Source organism: Oncorhynchus nerka, linkage group LG19 (genome assembly GCF_034236695.1).
Source record: "Oncorhynchus nerka isolate Pitt River linkage group LG19, Oner_Uvic_2.0, whole genome shotgun sequence".
Taxonomy (NCBI): Eukaryota; Metazoa; Chordata; class Actinopteri; order Salmoniformes; family Salmonidae; genus Oncorhynchus; species Oncorhynchus nerka.
In genome coordinates, this window is record NC_088414.1 from 40655596 (window position 1) to 40676031 (window position 20436).

Consider the following 20436-nt stretch of genomic DNA (forward strand, 5'->3'; position numbering starts at 1 on the left):
AGCTGATCTCATCTAGCCTCATATGTACCAGGAACTGAGCTCATCTAGCCTCATATGTACCAGGAGCTGATCTGACCCTTCCGCTTTTCTTTCTCCTCCTTCAGGGTGGAGGCTTCTTTTTACTGTCTCTCAGTGTGTAGGGGCGGCAGGTAGCCTAGCGGTTAGAGTGTAGGGGTGGCAGGTAGCCTAGTGGTTAGAGTGTAGGGGTGGCAGGTATCCTAGCGGTTAGAGTGTAGGGGCGGCAGGTAGCCTAGCGGTTAGAGTGTAGGGGCGGCAGGTAGCCTAGCGGTTAGAGTGTAGGGGCGGCAGGTACCTAGCGGTTAGAGTGTAGGGGCGGCAGGTACCTAGCGGTTAGAGTGTAGGGGCGGCAGCCTAGCGGTTAGAGTGTAGGGGCGGCAGGTAGCCTAGCGGTTAGAGTGTAGGGGCGGCAGGTAGCCTAGCGGTTAGAGCATTGGGCCAGTAACTGAAACGTTGGTGCATCGAATCCCCGAGTTCTTCCCTGGAACAAGGCAGTTAACCCACTGTTCCCTGGGCGCCGAAGACGTGGATGCCGATTAAGGCAGCCCTCTGCACCTCTCTGACTTTCATGCCAGCAACCCCGGCTCGCTTCCCTGTCTCTCTGTTCGTTACAAAATGTTTATTTTCATTATACACTGAGTGTACAAAACATTAAGAACACCTTCCTAATGTTGTTGCACCTCCTTTTGCCCTCAGAACAGCCTCAATTCATCGGAGCATGAAACTCTGCAAGGTGTCAAAAGTGTTCCACAGGGATGCTGGCCCATGTTGACTCCAATGCTTCCCACAGTTGTGTCAAGTTGGCTGGATGTCCTTTGAGTGGTGGACTGTTCTTGATACACACAGGTGACATGAATAAGAGATCATAGCTTTCACCTAGATTCACCTGATCAGTCTATGTCATGGAAAGACCAGGTGTTCATAATGTTTTGTACACTCATTGTATGTCTGTCCCAGTTTTGTGTGTGTGTTTTATATTTCCGTGCGCGTGTGTCCAGGTGGAGACCCCACCCAGGTTGTGGACACCAGTGTGTTTGTGTGTCCAGGTGGAGACCCCACCCAGGTTGTGGACACCAGTGTGTTTGTGTGTCCAGGTGGAGACCCCACCCAGGTTGTGGACACCAGTGTGTTTGTGTGTCCAGGTGGAGACCCCACCCAGGGGCCTGTTGCACAAAACTAGGATAAGGGATTAAGCCAGGATATCTTGGTGATCCGTAATCCGGTTGCACTAAAGATGGATAGGGGATATGTTATGAGATTTATTCTGTGGAGCTAGCCTGCTCCAGACCAGGCTAAATTCCAGGATCTATTTAATCTCATCCCTAATGTCAGTCAGCAGTCACCACAAATGGAAACCAATAGTTATTTCACTGCTCACTATACATTGTTATCACATAACTAGACCCACTGTTATTATTTAAACGTTTGTGATCATTGATAAAAAATGATTTTTAGATGATGTTGCTATCATTAGATAATTTACAGTTTCCCATAGACTATAAGGCTATATATAAAATGATAGAATATTAGGGCCACAGAGGGGGAAAAAACACAAGTCATAATATTGTAACCAGTTGTTTTAAAGGAGGACAGTTGTTAAAATGACAGATGTGGGGCATTTCGTGAAATTGTACTTCAGTATGGTTTCATAAACAAAGACATGCTGATGTGCCAGAATATTAAGTATCACATTGTCATAAGTATCAAAACAATATGTAGCTTTTCTGCAGAAAGAACCAGCCTCATAAATTTATGACTTTATCCTTTTTCTTCAGTGTGGCCCTAGTACTCTGTCATATAAACAAATACACATTCCATATGAATATAAAAACACAATGTGTAACATTATGTTCCTTTATTGAATAAGGACAAAACAAAGCAGGTAAACCATCAGCTCCTTTCGAAACTGAAGTCACAGTGACTCTACAAGATGGAAAGCACAGAATCCAAGCATATTATACAAAATGATACATACACATTCAAAGGTCTGTATATAACACACCCTGCATGTCTGCACACTAAAATAAATGCAGGACAAATCCATACACATCAACTGAACAGACAAATGAATGGATGCAGTAGCCTCCCTGCAGCCTTGTATTACACACAGTATACCGCACAAACATCATAAGAGGCCAAATTCGTCAAAAACGAACCCAAAAAACCCAAATTCCTCTGCCACCGCAGGTTATATTTAACCAAAATTGAAAGCACACATACTAACTAAAATAATTCAACACATATTGGTCCCTCAGCAGCCGACCACTGTCGTCATCAGGAAGATTGCCGGATTGTCCCAGTCCATGGCTGGTGGCACTCTGGGGGCCCTCTCCTTCCTCAGGCAGGCCACATTGTGGAGGACAGCACAAGCCACAGTAATATCACATGCCCTAACAGGGCTGACCCTTAATTTGTGAAGGCAGTGAAAGCGTGCCTTCAGGAGGCCAAAAGGTCATTTCAACTCTGGTCCTGGCATGGGCATGGTTGTAGGCCTGCTGTGCTTCCTGGGGGTCTGTGAAAGGTGTCAGGAGAAAAGGCTGGCAGCCATACCCCTGTCTCCCAGCAACACACCAGAGAATTCACCTGTCAACACAAAATCTCATCATTACTACCTCATAAACACAGTGATATTCTTGACACAGCCATGATGGTTATAAATAGGGGTTGTGTGGCTTACCTTGTGATAGGCACTGATAGATTTCAGAGGCCCGAAAGATTCTGGAGTCATGGACTGAGCCAGGCCATTTTGCCACAACATTGCTGATCACACAGTCAGCATTGCAGACCATCTGAAATCATAAGATGAGGAATATTACACCAATCAATGCACATCACTGGCAATGCAGAGTGTTCGTCAATGGACAATATCAAAAAGTTATGTTCACCTGAACATTAATGCTGTGAAAGGATTTCCTATTCACAAAATCGGCCTCATGGGCACCTGAGGGGGCTTTTATCCTTATGTGTGTGCAGTCCACTGCACCAATGACATTGGGGAAACCTGTCACACAAAGTAATGAGTATCCTACTATGTGTTAACAGTTGTCCTGTAATTTGTAGATCCTCTTACCTGCAATCCTATAGAACTCCTCTTTGATGTCACAGAGTCTTCTGTGGCCAGGGAAGGAGATGAAGACATCTGCTAATGCTTTGATAGCCAGACACACACTCCTCATTGTGCGGCAAATTGTGGCCTTGTTCAGCATCCCCACTGAGTACAGGAAGGCTCCACTAGCAAAAAAAAGCGCAAGGCCACACAAACCATTTGCTCCACACTCAGTGCATGGCTCCGTGCAGTGCGGTGCTTAATCCTGGGACCCAGTAGTCTGCATAGATACCTGATGCCATCTGCAGAAAACCTGTATCTTTCATATAGATGGTCATCAGGGAAGGCCAGTGGGTCCAACCGGTCCCTGAAGACCCTTTCTCGCCTGAAGGCTCTCCTCAGCACAAGTGCTTCTTCATCCACCACATCTCGCACGAATGGGCATGCCATTGTCAGAGCAGAAAGGAACACACAATTTTGGGCCTTCATATAGGCTAGTGGCCACACCTGGTGCTGGGGGGTGGGCAAAAGAGGCGATGCCTTATAACGATGACTTGGTTGTACTGATTGCTGGGAAAATAAAAAAATCTTAGAAAGATGCCACCGTCCTGTGTGCTCACAATAAGAGCTCATATGTCATGGCTCACTTGACTTTACGAGAATATACCTAATTTTTATTTTGAGCTGTGTCATCTTCTTGGAGCTGGGGGAGGAAAGAAAAATAATGATTAATACATTTGTGTTACAGTTAGCATACAGTGTACATTGAAGGCATATCTCACCTCCCTCTCAAGTTTTTTATTTCAAGGTCCAGTTTCCTAATTGTCCTCTTTTTTATTTCGGACTCCAGTGCAAGATTTTCCATCTTTTTCTTCTTGTACTGAATGTCTATGTCTGCCAGTTCTATTTGGCGCCGGAGGTGGTTGCCATACAACTTTCTGATAGCTTGTGAGCTCTGTGAACACAATACAATTAGCGCAGCTGGAATTTGGCAGGATGTGGTGTCCTTTTATTAATACGCACTATGTTGCCAGGCTGGTTTTCCCACTGTATAGCATCTGGGTCCTGTAAAAGAAAATAGATTTTTGATTTTGATGAGGACTCCTCACCATTGTAGAGTAAATAGTACTTTCACAGTCTTAACATGATACCTCATGCCTTCTGGAATCCAGAGAGATGGTCTCCTCCTCATCATCGTCTCCATCATGTGCTGTTGCTGCTGCACTGGGGCCTTCACCCTATCACATTTAATCGGATTCATATTGAAGCTAGTAGACAAGACATGCCAGGCCTACAGTATGCCTTTGATGGAGTACTCACTGGATCAGCATCGTCTGGTGCTTGTGCTGGTGGCTCTAACAGGAACACAGTGCTGCCAGGCACTGCAAGGCAATAGGTAAACCAAAGTCAGACAGTCCAAATTGATTCAATATGAATGTGGTTGTATCCCATGTAGAGATGGAAGGACATACCTTGAATGAAGCGGGTGGCATCTTGGGAGGAACCTATGCTCGTCTCTTTCCCCCAGGGATCCCCTCTAAGACGGGCCTGCCTTTATTTAGCTCCAAGGCCATGTCCTCTGCTGGGGTAAGGTCAGCCTTTGGTGACCCACCACCCGTGCCTTGTCTGTGGGTATTCTTTTTCACTGCTAAAACAGTACAGACAATGTGTGAGCAGGCACCTTCTGGGTACAATATATGCTTGTGCTTTGTTAAATATTAGTCAGGGACCATACCATTCTGCAGAATGTTCTTGTATTTGATTTTGACCTGCTGCCATGTCCGTTTTGGCCCGTTCATGTTTAATCTACACACACACACACACACACACACACACACACACACACACACACACACACACACACACACACACACACACCACATTTAATGGAGTCACACTGCAAAAAATTACTTGGTATTTTTGTCTTGTTTTCAGTAAAAATATCAAAAAATTTATCATAGCTTTATACAGTGTGATGGAGTTACTTTACACAATTTCACTCATATCTGCAGTACATTTCAATTAAAAATTTAACCGTTTCATAATTACAGTACAACTGCATTTTTGGAGATGTGAATTAAATATTTGAATTGTAATTGTGATGTTTCAGCGGAGCGGTGAGTGTGTAATTGTGCACTACTTACGCATTCAGGCGGTCTGCAATACTTTGCCACGCTTTTTCTCTTTGCTTTATCACTGTGGCGGTGTTGCCTTTCTTCTTAATTATATATTTTACCTCCTCGTATGCCTCCATGAGGATTTGTGCTTCCGACGGGGAAAAGTACGCGGCTCTAGTTGCCATGGTAAATCAGTTAATCTGTGATCTGTGGCGGGGTCTATTTGAGTGAGCCGTGAGCGCGCACCTATCCAGGATTGGTTTCACCTGGCTTAATGAATCCGTGTCTGCTCATCCTGGCTTGGTCTTTGTGCAACCAATTAAGCCTGGACGCACATGTTTTGGCTTCATTGAGCTCAGCTGAGTCATTTATCCCGGATGTCTTAATTCTACTTTTGTGCAACAGGCCCCAGGTTGTGGACACCAGTGTGTTTGTGTGGATCAGGGAGCTGAGGCTCTAGAGGAGTTCCAGGCCCCGCCCCTCCGCCAGGCACAGCACTGTGCTACCATTCACCAGCAGGTGGAGCTCTTTCTTCTGCTCTACATGTATACAGAGTTCCTAATGGCACCCTATTCCCTATCCAAATGGCACCCTATTCCAATATAACCAGTAAAACTAGTAAACAGTAAAACTGAGGAAAGATTGTTTTTAAGTGTTTTGCTGTCCAGCCAAATATGGTGTACATGTAGGTAGATAAGTGATAATGCACTGATGCATTATCTAATTATAAAGTCATATTTTATACCTATCAACCATGACCTCCGATCTGACCTACGACCCCTTAAAATATTGATACTGTCCCTTACCTTGGTATGAACTTAAATAACTATATGGGTAATGCAAAAGCAAAGTGAAGTTTTGTGGCGGAAGAATCAGAATTAGTTGGGTAACATAGATAATTAAGGTGTCTTATCTGCATAATATGCTTATGTGATATACTTGTTATTAGAATGTATCCCTTCAGACTCTGGTGTTGGCAGTTGTACTTCTTCCCTCAGCTGGGGCTCAGTCACCTGGGGCCCAGAGAGGGGAGAGGTCAGGCTTGTCTTTCACATGTCCCTGGTGCTATGCAGAATATCAGAAAGGGAAGAGGACAGAATGGAACATTGTCTTCTTATGTGAATGTGTCTTTACCTATTCTAAACCATGTGAAGGTATGGTGTGATTTATGGGGAACCAATGACTTGTCTCCACAATGTCTGTGCGCAAGTTACTCCCTCCTTTTCCCACTAGGGGGAGGTGTATGGCAGTGTCTGGAACCATTGTATGTCCTCTCTGATGTTGCACTTATCCTGGGATAGTGTATGACCTAGAGGCTCACTCCCCTCAGTGAGCTTGTCCAAGAGTGGGGTCAAGAGGGGGTTTACTTGAGATGGGAGTATCTAGAGTTGATAATTGATATATGCCATTGGATGAGTTGGTGTTTTTGTACTATGAAGTACCAGGAACGAGATTAGAACCTTATCTGAGGGACCAAACTGAACGATAATTTATAGCGAATGATATCTGGCTAAGGGATACTCCTTTCTTCAGAAAAAGTATTTCTTTGTGAACAGTTCCTAAGATCTGTGGTTCGTCATGTAAATTAAGAGGGGTGTATCTTGGCTATAAAAGACCTTTGTATTTTTCTGTAGTCACTTCTCAACGGTTCATTAGAAATAGTGAATTGTTGAAAGTCAAATTGCTTTTGCAAAGCTTATCATTTTTATTAAAGATGTAGTTTAAGTATAACTCTGACTGACTAGGACCATGCCCCAGGACTACCTGACATGATGACTCCTTGCTGTCCCCAGTCCACCTGGCCATGCTGCTGTTCCAGTTTCAACTTCCACCTGACTGTGCTGCTGCTCCAGTTTCAACTGTTCTGCCTTATTATTATTCGACCATGCTGGTCATTTATGAACATTTGAACATCTTGGCCATGTTCTGTTATAATCTCCACCCGGCACAGCCAGAAGAGGACTGGCCACCCCACATAGCCTGGTTCCTCTCTAGGTTTCTTCCTAGGTTTTGGCCTTTCTAGGGAGTTTTTCCTAGCCACCGTGCTTCTACACCTGCATTGCTTGCTGTTTGGGGTTTTAGGCTGGGTTTCTGTACAGCACTTTGAGATATCAGCTGATGTACGAAGGGCTATATAAATAAATTTGATTTGATTTGACTGGTGTGTAGTTTGTAACTCTCCTCTTTTGGTAAAGCAGAAATATGCCACCACACTATCTAGAAATCCAAACGTGTTGATCCAACTTTCTGGTTGTTTGGAGAATTCTAACTACATTCCAACTGTATTTAATGGTTTTATTTAGTATTGTTTTAAATGTTGTATTGAAGTAACCTTCAAGCATTTTTTTCGCCATAAGGTAAGAACTATTTCATCGCAGAGAATGTTTAAACTTTTTAAGAAATATTTGACTTAGTATAACTATCATTATAAACACTGTAAATTGCTTTATGAAAGCTAGCTATTAAATATTTTGTTTGCTATCTTTCTTACCATTATCTGGGTATTTGCGTTTCATAATTTCTCAGATTGTGCCATGTTTATAGATCGCTGGCTCTCTCACGGGGTCGTGTGTCATGATCGGGATCGGGATGGCCTGAACTCGGAGCCTGATAGATTACCAGTCAAAACATGGCAGAACAAAGCCAGACTGCAGACTGCACTTATTAACTTCACTTACTGCTGTTTACATGGATTTTTTACTGTGATTTTGTAGTTACTTCAAATATGTCACTCCATGTTCTCTGAAACGGACAGTTGAACCAGGACACTTTGTCACAAGATAAAACACATACTACAAAGCCTGATTTCGGGTCTTAACTCATCATTTACCAAAATGTGTAACAACAATTTGCAATTCTCCCGCAGAATAGCTGTACACATAATCCCAATTCTTCTTCATGGATTACATTTGAACATTTCCTTTCCTTTTAGGGCGTGAACTGCTATGGTCAGATTGAATCACAACAGCTAATTTAACAATACTAGTTATAAATCTTGTTGACATTCGTCCAAGGACACCTTGACTTGCATTACACTCTCACTGCAGAATACTTTTGTCATGAAATCATGTGACTTATACTTAGAGAAAAGGATTCCTGTAAACACGCCCTGCTACAAGCAAGAATTAAGTTACGGAGGAACCAGAAAAGTGACATATCTGTTTGATAGTTCACACATTCATCATTCAGGGTTACTATCTTGTCATCTTTTTGGCTAACCACATTGGAACATTCTAATCTTTAAGGACATGAACTGGCAGAACAGGTTTAAGTAAAGTCTGATGCCATTGTTTTCAGGAAGGTGTACCCATGGCGATACGAGGGACAGGAGGCAGACTAATGGCAAGGGCAGCCACCTGAACTGTGCTACAAAAGCAAAGCGCAGTCTAGGCAAACAGTGAATCTGACAAAAATGGCTTTAAAGTTGGTGTTTTTTACTGTCCATGCATATCAACCATGTCCACTGATCTGACCTATGGCCCCTTAAATGTGGATACTGCACTCTGCCTTTCTTTGACCTTATAGGGTGTCGTGTCTTTGGCATCATTAAAAGTGAAGACTGTTATTTTATCAAATCAATTCTCTGTAATTATTGTTATTTGATTAAACTAATCATGTAAATGTAATTAACTAAAAAATCAGGGCACCATGGGAAATCTTCAGATTCCAAAATTATAATTTTCCTTATATAACTCTTCAGATATTTTAATATCTGATCAATTAGTCTTCCAATTAATGAATTATTCTTTACCTCACTCAATCTCATTCCAAACGTCGTAAATTGTTAGTTATCTGCACAATCCCAGCCTTTACTATAAATGATCCATACACCAATTGGTTTAATCATTTATTTACTAACTAACTAAATAATCACAGAAATGCATAAACAAACAAGCAGTAGATACATGTTACTAACAAGGATAAGGAAGATTCCTAGTGGGCCAAGCCAATATAACGGCTTAGTGGACAAAGGAATGTGGGCGTGGACTGAGAGAGAGCGGGAAAGACAAAAGGGATCACTACACACAATTGATAATTATATTAATTAAAATGCTAATCCTTTGCGTATTCTCTTCAACGTGAGACGTCATTTCCGGTCACAACTTGTAGACTTGTTTATGTGCTGCTGTGTGGTTTGTTGCTAACCTTACTTTGCTACCTGCCAATTTTACGGTTTTTACTTTTTAATTACCGTCCCCCTCTCAACTTTTTTCATTCAACTTTTTCACCCCGGACGCTTTATCGGGACGTGGTTCGTCAGAACCTCCACCAGCCGAAGCTAAGTAGTAACATTAACCTCTTGAAACTCTGGAGGCAGTATTTCATTTTTGGATAAAAAAAAGTTCCCGTTTTAAATGGGATATTTTGTCACGACAAGATGCTCGACTATTAATATGATATTATAGGGATATTTATGTCCCATGCATTATGCTAATTAGTTTCAGGCGATGATTACGCACCCGGATCGGGGAAGGGTAGTATCAAGAAGTTTTAACAGGGTGCCTTCTAATTGCAGTCGCTGTACTCATACTATACAGGAGAACGATCGCCTTATGGCGAGGAAAGCTGTGCTTCAAGCCCAGCTTCAGATGCAATCGTTAGGCAAGGGTCATTTAAGTGTAGGAAAGGATGAAACAGCGTCTGTGTATACTACAGATAGTAAGTAGTATAAATCCCCTCGCACGGTCCCCGCAGCCAGACAATTTTCTCATGGCTTCTGGACGGAAATGCTGTAGGATTGCTGAACCGGTGTCACTCATTCAGCCGACAGAAACTTTCAACCGGTTCTCCCCATTAACCTTTTGTGACTAGGGGGCAGTATTTTCATTTTTGGAGAGAAAAAAACATTCCCGTAAGTAAACGGGATATTTTGTCAGGACAAGATGCTAGAATATGCATATAATTGACCGCTTAGGATAGAAAACACTCTAAAGTTTCCAAAACTGTAAAAATATTGTCTGTGAGTATAACAGAACTGATGTTACCGGCGAAAGCCTGACAAAAATACAATCCGGAAGTGACTCATCTTTTGAAAGCCCTGCGTTCCGATGCATCTCTATTGAGCTGTGAATGCCCTATCAACCAGATTACGCTTTTTACGTATCCCCCAAGGTGTCTACAGCATTGTGACGTAGTTTTACACATTTATGTTGAAGAATACTCGTAGGGGGCTACATTGCGCAAGTGGTCACCTGATGCTCCCAGAGAAAATCTTGCGTAAAGTACAGAGGTAGCCATTATTCCAATCGCTTCTACTGAGAAACCAATTGTCCCGGTTGGTGTATTATCGAATAGATATTTGAAAAACACCTTGAGGATTGATTCTAAACAACATTGCCATGTTTCTGTCGATATTATAGAGCTAATTTGGAATATTTTTCGGTGTTGTCGTGACCGCAATTTCCAGTCAATTTCTCAGCCAAACGTGAAGAACAAACGGAGCTATTTCGCCTACAAAAATAATATTTTGGGAGAAAATGAACTTTGGCTATCTACCTGGGAGTCTCGGTAAACGATTTAATTTGATTGCTTTTCTGATTTTCGTGACAAGGTTGCCTGCTGCTAGCAGGGCATAATGCTATGCTAGGCTATCGATAAACTTACACAAATGCTTGTCTATCTTTGGCTGTAAAGCATATTTTGAAAATCTGAGATGAAATGGTGATTAACAAAAGGCTAAGCTGTGTTCCAATATATTTCACTTGTGATTTTCATGAATAGGAAGATTTTCTAGGAAGATTTATGTCCGTTGTGTTATGCTAATTAGTGTCAGTCGATGATTACGCTCCCGCATGCGGGATGGGGAGTCACTAGGCAACAAGTCGGAGTCAGAGGCCGTGTCTTCTCTGGTCTCTACTCCTCTCGTTACGGGGTCTGAGAGCCTAATCCTTCCACCGTTAGCTCTGATAAATTGAAAACCTTAGTCATTGGCGACTCCAGAGTATTAGACTTAAAACAAATCCTCCAGCGATCATACCATGGGAGGATTACCAGGGAGCAGGGCTACTGATGTTAAGGCTAATCTGAAGACGGTGCTGGATAAAGCTAAAACTGGCGATCGTAAAGAGTATAGGAATATCGTTATCCACGTCGGCACCAACGATGTTAGAATGAAACAGTCAGAGGTCACCAAGCGCAACATAGCTTTAGCGTGTTTATCAGCTAGAAAGATGTGTCGGCTTCAAGTAATTGTCTCTGGCCCACTCCCAGTTAGAGAGAGTGATTGTCTTGAACATTGTCTTCATATGTGAATGTGTCTTTACCTATTCTTAAACCATGTGAAAGGATGGTCGTGATTAATGGGGAACCAATGACTTGTCTCCACAATGTCTGTGCGCCAGTCACTCCCTCCTTTTCCCACTAGGGGGAGGTGTATGGCAGTGTCTGGAAACATTGTATGTCCTCTCTGATCTTACACTTATCCTGGGATAGTGTATGACCTAGAGGCTCACTCCCCTCAGTTAGCTTGTCCAAGAGTGGGGTCAAGAGGGGTTTACTTGAGATGGGAGTATCTAGAGTTGATAATTGATATATGCCATTGGATGAGTTGGTGTTTTTGTACTATGAAGTACCAGGAACGAGATTAGAACCTTATCTGAGGGACCAAACTGAACGATAATTTATAGCGAATGATATCTGGCTAAGGGATACTCCTTTCTTCAGAAAAAGTATTTCTTTGTGAACAGTTCCTAAGATCTGTGGTTCGTCATGTAAATTAAGAGGGGTGTATCTTGGCTATAAAATACCTTTGTATTTTTCTGTAGTCACTTCTCAACGGTTCATTAGAAATAGTGAATTGTTGAAAGTCAAATTGCTTTTGCAAAGCTTATCATTATTATTAAAGATGTAGTTTAAGTATAACTCTGACTGGTGTGTAGTTTGTAACTCTCCTCTTTTGGTAAAGCAGAAATATGCCACCACACTATCTAGAAATCCAAACGTGTTGATCCAACTTTCTGGTTGTTTGGAGAATTCTAACTACATTCCAACTGTATTTAATGGTTTTATGTAGTATTGTTTTAAATGTTGTATTGAAGTAACCTTCAAGCATTTTTTTCACCATAAGGTAAGAACTATTTCATCACAGAGAATGTTTAAACTTTTTAAGAAATATTTGACTTAGTATAACTATCATTATAAACACTGTAAATTGCTTTATGTTAGCTAGCTATGAAATATTTTGTTTGCTATCTTTCTTACCATTATCTGGGTATTTGCGTTTCATAATTTCTCAGCAGGATTGTGCCATGTTTATAGATCGCTGGCTCTTTCACGGGGTCGTTTGTCATGATCGGGATCGGGATGGCCTGAACTCGGAGCCTGATAGATTACCAGTCAAAACATGGCAGAACAAAGCCAGACTGCAGACTGCACTTATTAACTTCACTTACTGCTGTTTACATTGATTTTTACTGTGATTTTGTAGTTACTAAAAATATGTCACTCCATGTTCTCTGAAGCGGACGACAGTTGAACCAGGACACTTTGTCACAAGATAAAACACATACTACAAAGCCTGATTTCGGGTCTTAACCTCTTGCTTCTACTTGGGACGCTTGCGTCCCAACTAGAGCTCTGGAAATGCAAATGCGCTACGCTAAATGCTAATAGTATTAGTTAAAACTCAAAAGTTCATTAAAATACACATGCAGGGTATCAAATTAAAGCTACACTCGTTGTGAATCCAGGCAACAAGTCAGATTTTTAAAATGCTTTTCGGCGACAGCATGAGAAGCTATTATCTGATAGCATGCACCAATACACTACAACAGAAAAGCACAGCAGGGGACGTAAACAAAATAATTAGCATTTCAGCGTTACACAAACCGCACAATAAAATAGAAAACAGTCATTACCTTTCACCATCTTCTTTGTTGGCACTCCTAGATGTCCCATAAACACTATTGGGTCTTTATTTCGATTAAATCGGGCCATATAAAGCCAAGATATCGTTATATGTAGACTGTGTGATAAACGAAAAAAACAGCGATTTCACAACGTAACGTCATTTTTTAAAATTCAAAAAGTAGACGATAAACTTTCACAAAACACTTCGAAATACGTTTGTAATGCTACTTTAGGTATTAGTAAACGCTAATAAGCGATAAAAATCATCCGTAGGCGATGTAAATATCATTAGCTGTCGTCTTGGAAAAAATTTCAGGAGAGAGCTCTTCCGGAATGATCTGGGCGGAGACCGGAGGTAAGCGGTGCCCCTCTTTCGGTTCAACCAAGAATCAAAGATGATTAAATTCACAAGATACTCGACAACATGGGGATGCTGTGGGAGTTGAATGCTCGGTCTTATCTAATTCGGCTCACTGTTAACAATTGCTGGAAGTGGCGCAAGGATATTTATTTCCATTTTCTGTGATCAGGTTTTCCTGCGCTTTCCGATGTAACGCACGTTATGTAATAGCCACAGTCGTGATTTAACCAGTTTTAAAAACGTCCGAGGGTTCCCTATCCACACATTCTAACCATATGAACGTACTATATTCCTGGCATGAGTAGCAGGGCGCTGAAATGTTGCGCGATTTTTAACAAAATGTTCAAAAAAGTAGAGGGTCGACTGAAGAGGTTAACTCATCATTTACAAAATGTGTAACAACAATTTGCAATTCTCCCGCAGAATAGCTGTACACATAATCCCAATTCTTCTTCATGGATTACATTTGAACATTTCCTTCTTTTAGGGCGTGAACTGCTATGGTCAGATTGAATCACAACAGCTAATTTAACAATACTAGTTATAAATCTTGTTGACATTCGTCCAAGGACACCTTGACTTGCATTACACTCTCACTGCAGAATACTTTTGTCATGAAATCATGTGACTTATACTTAGAGAAAAGGATTCCTGTTAACACGCCCTGCTACAAGCAAGAATTAAGTTACGGAGGAACCAGAAAAGTGACATATCTGTTTGATAGTAACCCTGAATGATGAATGTGTGAACTATCTCGTCATCTTTTTGGCTAACCACATTGGAACATTCTAATCTTTAAGGACATGAACTGGCAGAACAGGTTTAAGTAAAGTCTGATGCCATTGTTTTCAGGAAGGTGTACCCATGGCGATACGAGGGACAGGAGGCAGACTAATGGCAAGGGCAGCCACCTGAACTGTGCTACAAAAGCAAAGCGCAGTCTAGGCAAACAGTGAATCTGACAAAAATGGCTTTAAAGTTGGTGTTTTTTACATTTACATTACATTTAAGTCATTTAGCAGACGCTCATGCATATCAACCATGTCCACTGATCTGACCTATGGCCCCTTAAATGTGGATACTGCACTCTGCCTTTCTTTGACCTTATAGGGTGTCGTGTCTTTGGCATCATTAAAAGTGAAGACTGTTATTTTATCAAATCAATTCTCTGTAATTATTGTTATTTGATTAAACTAATCATGTAAATGTAATTAACTAAAAAATCAGGGCACCATGGGAAATCTTCAGATTCCAAAATTATAATTTTCCTTATATAACTCTTCAGATATTTTAATATCTGATCAATTAGAATATTTTTCGGCGTTGTCGTGACCGCAATTTCCAGTCAATTTCTCAGCCAAACGTGAAGAACAAACGGAGCTATTTCGCCTACAAAAATAATATTTTGGGAGAAAATGAACTTTGGCTATCTACCTGGGAGTCTCGGTAAACGATTTAATTTGATTGCTTTCCTGATTTTCATGACAAGGTTGCCTGCTGCTAGCAGGGCATAATGCTATGCTAGGCTATCGATAAGCTTACACAAATGCTTGTCTAGCTTTGGCTGTAAAGCATATTTTGAAAATCTGAGATTAAATGGTGATTAACAAAAGGCTAAGCTGTGTTCCAATATATTTCACTTGTGATTTTCATGAATAGGAAGATTTTCTAGGAAGATTTATGTCCGTTGTGTTATGCTAATTAGTGTCAGTCGATGATTGCGCTCCCGCATGCGGGATGGGGAGTCACTAGGCAACAAGTCGGAGTCAGAGGCCGTGTCTTCTCTGGTCTCTACTCCTCTCGTTACGGGGTCTGAGAGCCGAATCCTTCCACCGTTAGCTCTGACAAATTGAAACCTTAGTCATTGGCGACTCCAGAGTATTAGACTTTTAAAAAATCCTCCAGCGATCATACCATGTTTACCAGGGAGCAGGGCTACTGACGTTAAGGCTAATCTGAAGACGTTGCTGGATAAAGCTAAAACTGGCAATCGTAAAGAGTATAGGAATATCGTTATCCACGTCGGTGTCACGAACCGGCTCAAAGCCCGTAACAAAGGGAGACAACGTGGAGATAAGGCGTAACAAAATATATATTTATTAACTAAAGCAACTAAGGAAAATATACAATGGTGTGTGTAATCAGTAATCAGTAGTGTAAGTGAGTGTTTTGCATGCATTAATGTGATAATGCAGGGTGTTGAAAGGTGCCAAAGCAAACAAACAAAAGGCCACCAAGAACCACAACACAATCTACAAAGGTGTCTGCATGGAGAGAGTCTCTTCCATGAATGTGGAAGAGGTCTATTTATTCTGGGAGAAACCTGGCCCAGGTGTTTCCCATGTAGCTGACGACCCTCCCAACTCCGCCCACCGGCATCCTAATAAGGAAACAAGAACAAAGACAGAATACGGCAGACAGAGTGGGAGGGTCGTCACGTCGGCACCAACGATGTTAGGATGAAACAGTCAGAGGTCACCAAGCGCAACATAGCTTTAGCGTGTTTATCAGCTAGAAAGATGTGTCGGCTTCAAGTAATTGTCTCTGGCCCACTCCCAGTTAGAGAGAGTGAAGAGCTCTTCAGCAGAGTCTCACACCTCAATTGCTGGTTGAAAACTGTTTTCTGCCCCTCCCAAAAGATGATAGAATTTGTATATAATTGGCCCTCTTTCTGGGACTCACCCACAAACAGGACCAAGCCTGGCCTGTTGAGGAGTGACAGACTCCATCCTAGCTGGTAGGGTGCTTTCATGTTTTCTACGAACATAGACAGGGCTCTCTCCTAGCTTCACAATGAAGCCAGCCTGCCAGCTTAGTGGATCACTAGCACAGTCAGTGTAGTCAGCTCAACTATCCCCATTGAGACCGTATCTGTGCCACGATCTAGGTTGGGCAAAACTAAACATAGCGGTGTTCGCCTTAGCAATCTCACTGGAATAAAGACCTCTTCCATTCCTGCCATTATTGAAAGAGATTGTGATATCTCACATCTAAAAATAGGGCTACTTAATGTTAGATCTCTCACTTCCAAGGCAGTTATAGTCAATGAACTAATCACTGATCATAATCTTGATGTGATTGGCCTGACTGAAACACGGCTTAAGCCTGATGAATTTACTGTGTTAAATGAGGCCTCACCTCCTGGTTCCACTAGTGACCATATCCCCCTCACATCCCGCAAAGGTGGAGGTGTTTTACGATAAAAATAATCATGACCTCTAAACCTTCAAGCTGCATACTGGACCCTATTCCAACTAAACTCCCGAAAGAGCTGCTCCCTGTGCTTGGCCCTCCTATGTTGAACATAATAAACAGCTCTCTATCCACCGGATGTGTAACAAACTCACTAAAAGTGGCAGTAATAAAGCCTCGTTGAAAAAAACTAACCTCGACCCAGAAAAAATATAAAAATTGATCGGCCTATATCGAATCTCCCATTCCTCTCAAATTTGTTGGAAAAAGCTGTTGCGCAGAAACTCACTGCCACCTTGAAGACAAACACTGTATACGAAATGCTTCAGTCTGTTTTTAGACCCCATCATACCACTGAAACTGCACTTGTAAAGGAGGTAAATGACCTTTTAATGGCGTCAGACCGAATCTCTGCTTCTGTCCTCGTGCTCCTAGACCTTAATGTTGCTTTTGATACCATCGATCACTACATTCTTTTGGAGAGATTGGAAACCCAAATTGGTCTCCACTGACAAGTTCTGGCCTAGTTTAGATCTTATCTGTCGGAAAGATATCAGTTTGTCTTTGTGGATGATTTGTCCTCTTGGCATATCAACTATAAATGTAGGTGTTCCTCAAGGCTCCGTTGTAGGACCACTATTGTTTTCAGTATATATTTTACCTCTTGGCGATGTCATTCAGAAACATAATGTTAACTTTCACTGCTATGCGGACAACACACAGCTGTACATTTCAATGAAACATGGTGAAGTTCCAAAATTGCCCTCCCTGGAAGCCCGTGTTTCAGACATAAGGAAGTAGATGGCGGCAAATTTTCTAATTTTAATCTCGGACAAAACAGAGATGCCAGTTCCAGGTCCCAAGAAACAAAGATCTTCTGTTGAATCTGACAATTAATCTTGATGGTTGTACAGTCGTCTCAAATAAAACTGTGAAGGACCTCGGTGTTATTCTGTACCCTAATCTCTCTTTTGACGAACATATCAAGACTGTTTCAAGGACAGCTTTTTTCCATCTACATAACATTGCAAAAATCTGAAACTTTCAGTCCAAAAAGGATGCAGAAAAATGTATCCATGCTTTTGTCACTTTCCGGCTACCCGGAAAAAGAACTAAATAAACTTCAGTTAGTGCTAAATATGGCTGCTAGAATCCTGACTACATCCCAAAAATGTGATCATATTACTCCAGTGCTAGCCTCTCTACACTGGCTTCCTGTTAAGGCAAGGGCTGATTTACTGCTAACCTAACTATCTTTCCGATTTGGTCTTGCCGTACATACCTACACGTATGCTACGGTCACAAGACGCAGACCTCTTAACTGTCCCTAATATTTCCTGGGCAAACAGCTGGAGGCAAGGCTTTCTCCTATAGAGCTCAATTTTTATGGAATGGTCTGCCTATCCATGTGAGGGATAGGAAGACTCGGTCTCAACCTTTAAGTCTTTATTGAAGACTCATCTCTTCAGTAGGTCCTATGATTGAGTGTAGTCTGGCCCAGGAGTGTGAAGGTGAACGGAAAGGCACTGGAGCAACTAACCACCCTTGCTGTCTCTGCCTGGCTGGTTCCCCTCTCTCCACTGGGATTCTCTGCCTCAAACCCTATTACAGGGGCTGAGTCACTTGCTTACTGGTGCTCTTCCATGCCGTCCCTAGGAGGGGTGCGTCACTTGAGTGGGTTGAGTCACTGACTTGATCTTCCCCCCTTGGGTTGTGCCGTGGCGGAGATCTTTATGGGCTATACTCGGCCTTGTCTCAGGATGGCAAGTTGGTGGTTGAAGATATCCTTCTCGTGGTGCAGGGGCTGTGCTTTGGCAAAGTGGGTGGGGTTATATCCTGCCTGTTTGGCCCTGTCCGGGATATTGTCGGACTGGGCCACAGTGTCTCCCGACCCCTCCTCTCTCAGCCTCCAGTATTTATGCTGCAATAGTTTGTGTCGGGGGGCTAAGGTCAGTCTGTTATATCATTAGGATTTCTCCTATCTTATCCGGTGTCCTGTGTGAATTTAAGTTCTCACTCACTCACTCACTCACTCACTCACTCACTCACTCACTCACTCACTCACTCACTCACTCACTCACTCACTCACTCACAGGACCTGTGCCCTAGGACCATGCCTCAGGACTACCTGGCCAGATGACTACTTGCTGTTCCCTGTCCACCTGGTTGTGCTGCTGCTCCAGTTTCAACTGTTCTGCCTGTGGCTATGGAACCCTGACCTGGTTACCGGACGTGCTACCTGTCCCAGACCTGCTGTTTTCAACTCTCTAGAGACAGCAGGAGCGGTAGCGATACTCTGAATGATCGGCTATGAAAAGCCAACTGACATTTACTCCTGAGGCGCTGACCTGTTGCACCCTCTACAACCACTGTGAATATTATTATTTGACCCTGCTGGTCATCTATGAATATTTGAACATCTTGGCCATGTTCTGTTTTAATCTCCACCCGGCACAGCCAGAAGAGGACTGGCCACCCCTCATAGTCTCTCTAGGTTTTTTCCTAGGTTTTTCCTAGCCACCGTGCTTCTACATCTGCATTGCTTGCTGTTTGGTGTTTTAGGCTGGGTTTCTGTACAGCACTTTGTGACATCAGCTGATATAAGAAGGGCTTTATCAATACATTTGATTGATTGCACATGAATGCTCACCTATTTGGGAATAATTGCAATCAAAATATATTTTTGCCCATGTGTTGTTGTGATCTTTTCTGTTGGAATCCGGTCCGTCTGCTGGAGAGTTAATCCGAGTCTCTCTTTCTGTTTCCCTGAAGATCAAAGTCTTCCGTGGTTAGAATGGATACTTCAGAGTACCATTCAGAAATGTGCTCATAGAATAGGTGTTTCGGTGATTGTCGGTTTTCTCGTCCCAGGTTTATATAATTTCTACCTGCAGACTAGTAATTAGTACTGAAGATTTGCTCATATTCTGTAGGGATCGACAGTCTCAGAGTTGAACCATTTCCAGCCGTGTAACCAATGCTCCACGTGGTATGGTTAATTCAACAACCATTGCAACCTTAGCTTACACTGAGGTTTTTGTGGTCTGAAGAGGATTTCCTCAGGAGGGGGTTTTATTCGTAACAATAGGAAAGGGCTGTTCCATGACGCCAGATCATGTCTGTGCTCACGGGGGCGGGCCAATGACTTAGTTAAACTTTAAAGGGAAAACAATTCTCTAACATTAAAGGTTTAACATCACATTACATCATTTTACAAATAGTTTAACCTCATAGTCCACCAATACCGTATGCGGGTTCGTGACTAGGGCTCAAGCTCATTAGCATAACGCACAATGCGAAAAAATATTCCTAAAAATATTTAACTTCCACACATTAACAAGTAAAATAGCTCAAATGAAAGATAAACAAGTTGTTTATCTACCCAGCAAGTCAGATTTCTAAAATGTTTTACGGCGAAAACATAGCACATATTTATATTAGATCACCACCGAAGGCAAGCGGCGGCCATTTTGTCCCAGAAAAAATAACATTTAAAAGTAGGATTAAAAAATAAATAATTCACTAACCTTTTGAAAATCTTCATCAGATGACAGTAATATTACATGTTACACAGTACATTTAATTTTTTTTCAATAATATGCTATATAATATCCATAAATCTCGGTTGACAACATTTAAAAAAAAACATGCTACTCAAATGTCAGGAGAAATGATGATAGCTCCGACAGATAACGTCAGATAACAAGCAATAAACATGACTAAATATACATGTTCTACATATATTTACAAAGATACACTTCTTCTTAATGCAACCGCTGTATTACATTTATTTTTAACGTTACAGACATCGTTCATTTGGCTATACTAGGAGTCGGCGCTCAGATATTAGCAGT

At 42.0% G+C, this 20436-nt stretch overlaps 2 long non-coding RNA genes and 1 pseudogene across 2 annotated transcripts; 1 reads left to right on the forward strand and 2 right to left on the reverse strand.

Moving 5' to 3' along the window:
* Positions 1-2195: 2195 nt before the first annotated feature.
* Positions 2196-3220, reverse strand: LOC135562503 (uncharacterized). Its single transcript, XR_010460031.1, has 3 exons — positions 3089-3220; positions 2696-2807; positions 2196-2601 (listed from the first exon to the last, which is right to left on the reverse strand). It is a non-coding gene; the product is annotated as an uncharacterized LOC135562503 (long non-coding RNA).
* Positions 3221-3626: 406 nt separating this feature from the next.
* Positions 3627-8640, reverse strand: LOC135562502 (uncharacterized). The gene is made up of 6 exons (XR_010460030.1): positions 5209-8640; positions 4800-4870; positions 4537-4712; positions 4385-4446; positions 3847-4302; positions 3627-3767 (listed from the first exon to the last, which is right to left on the reverse strand). It is a non-coding gene; the product is annotated as an uncharacterized LOC135562502 (long non-coding RNA).
* Positions 8641-11159: 2519 nt separating this feature from the next.
* On the forward strand, positions 11160-18067 carry LOC135562553 (uncharacterized; annotated as a pseudogene).
* The last annotated feature ends 2369 nt before the right edge of the window (positions 18068-20436 follow it).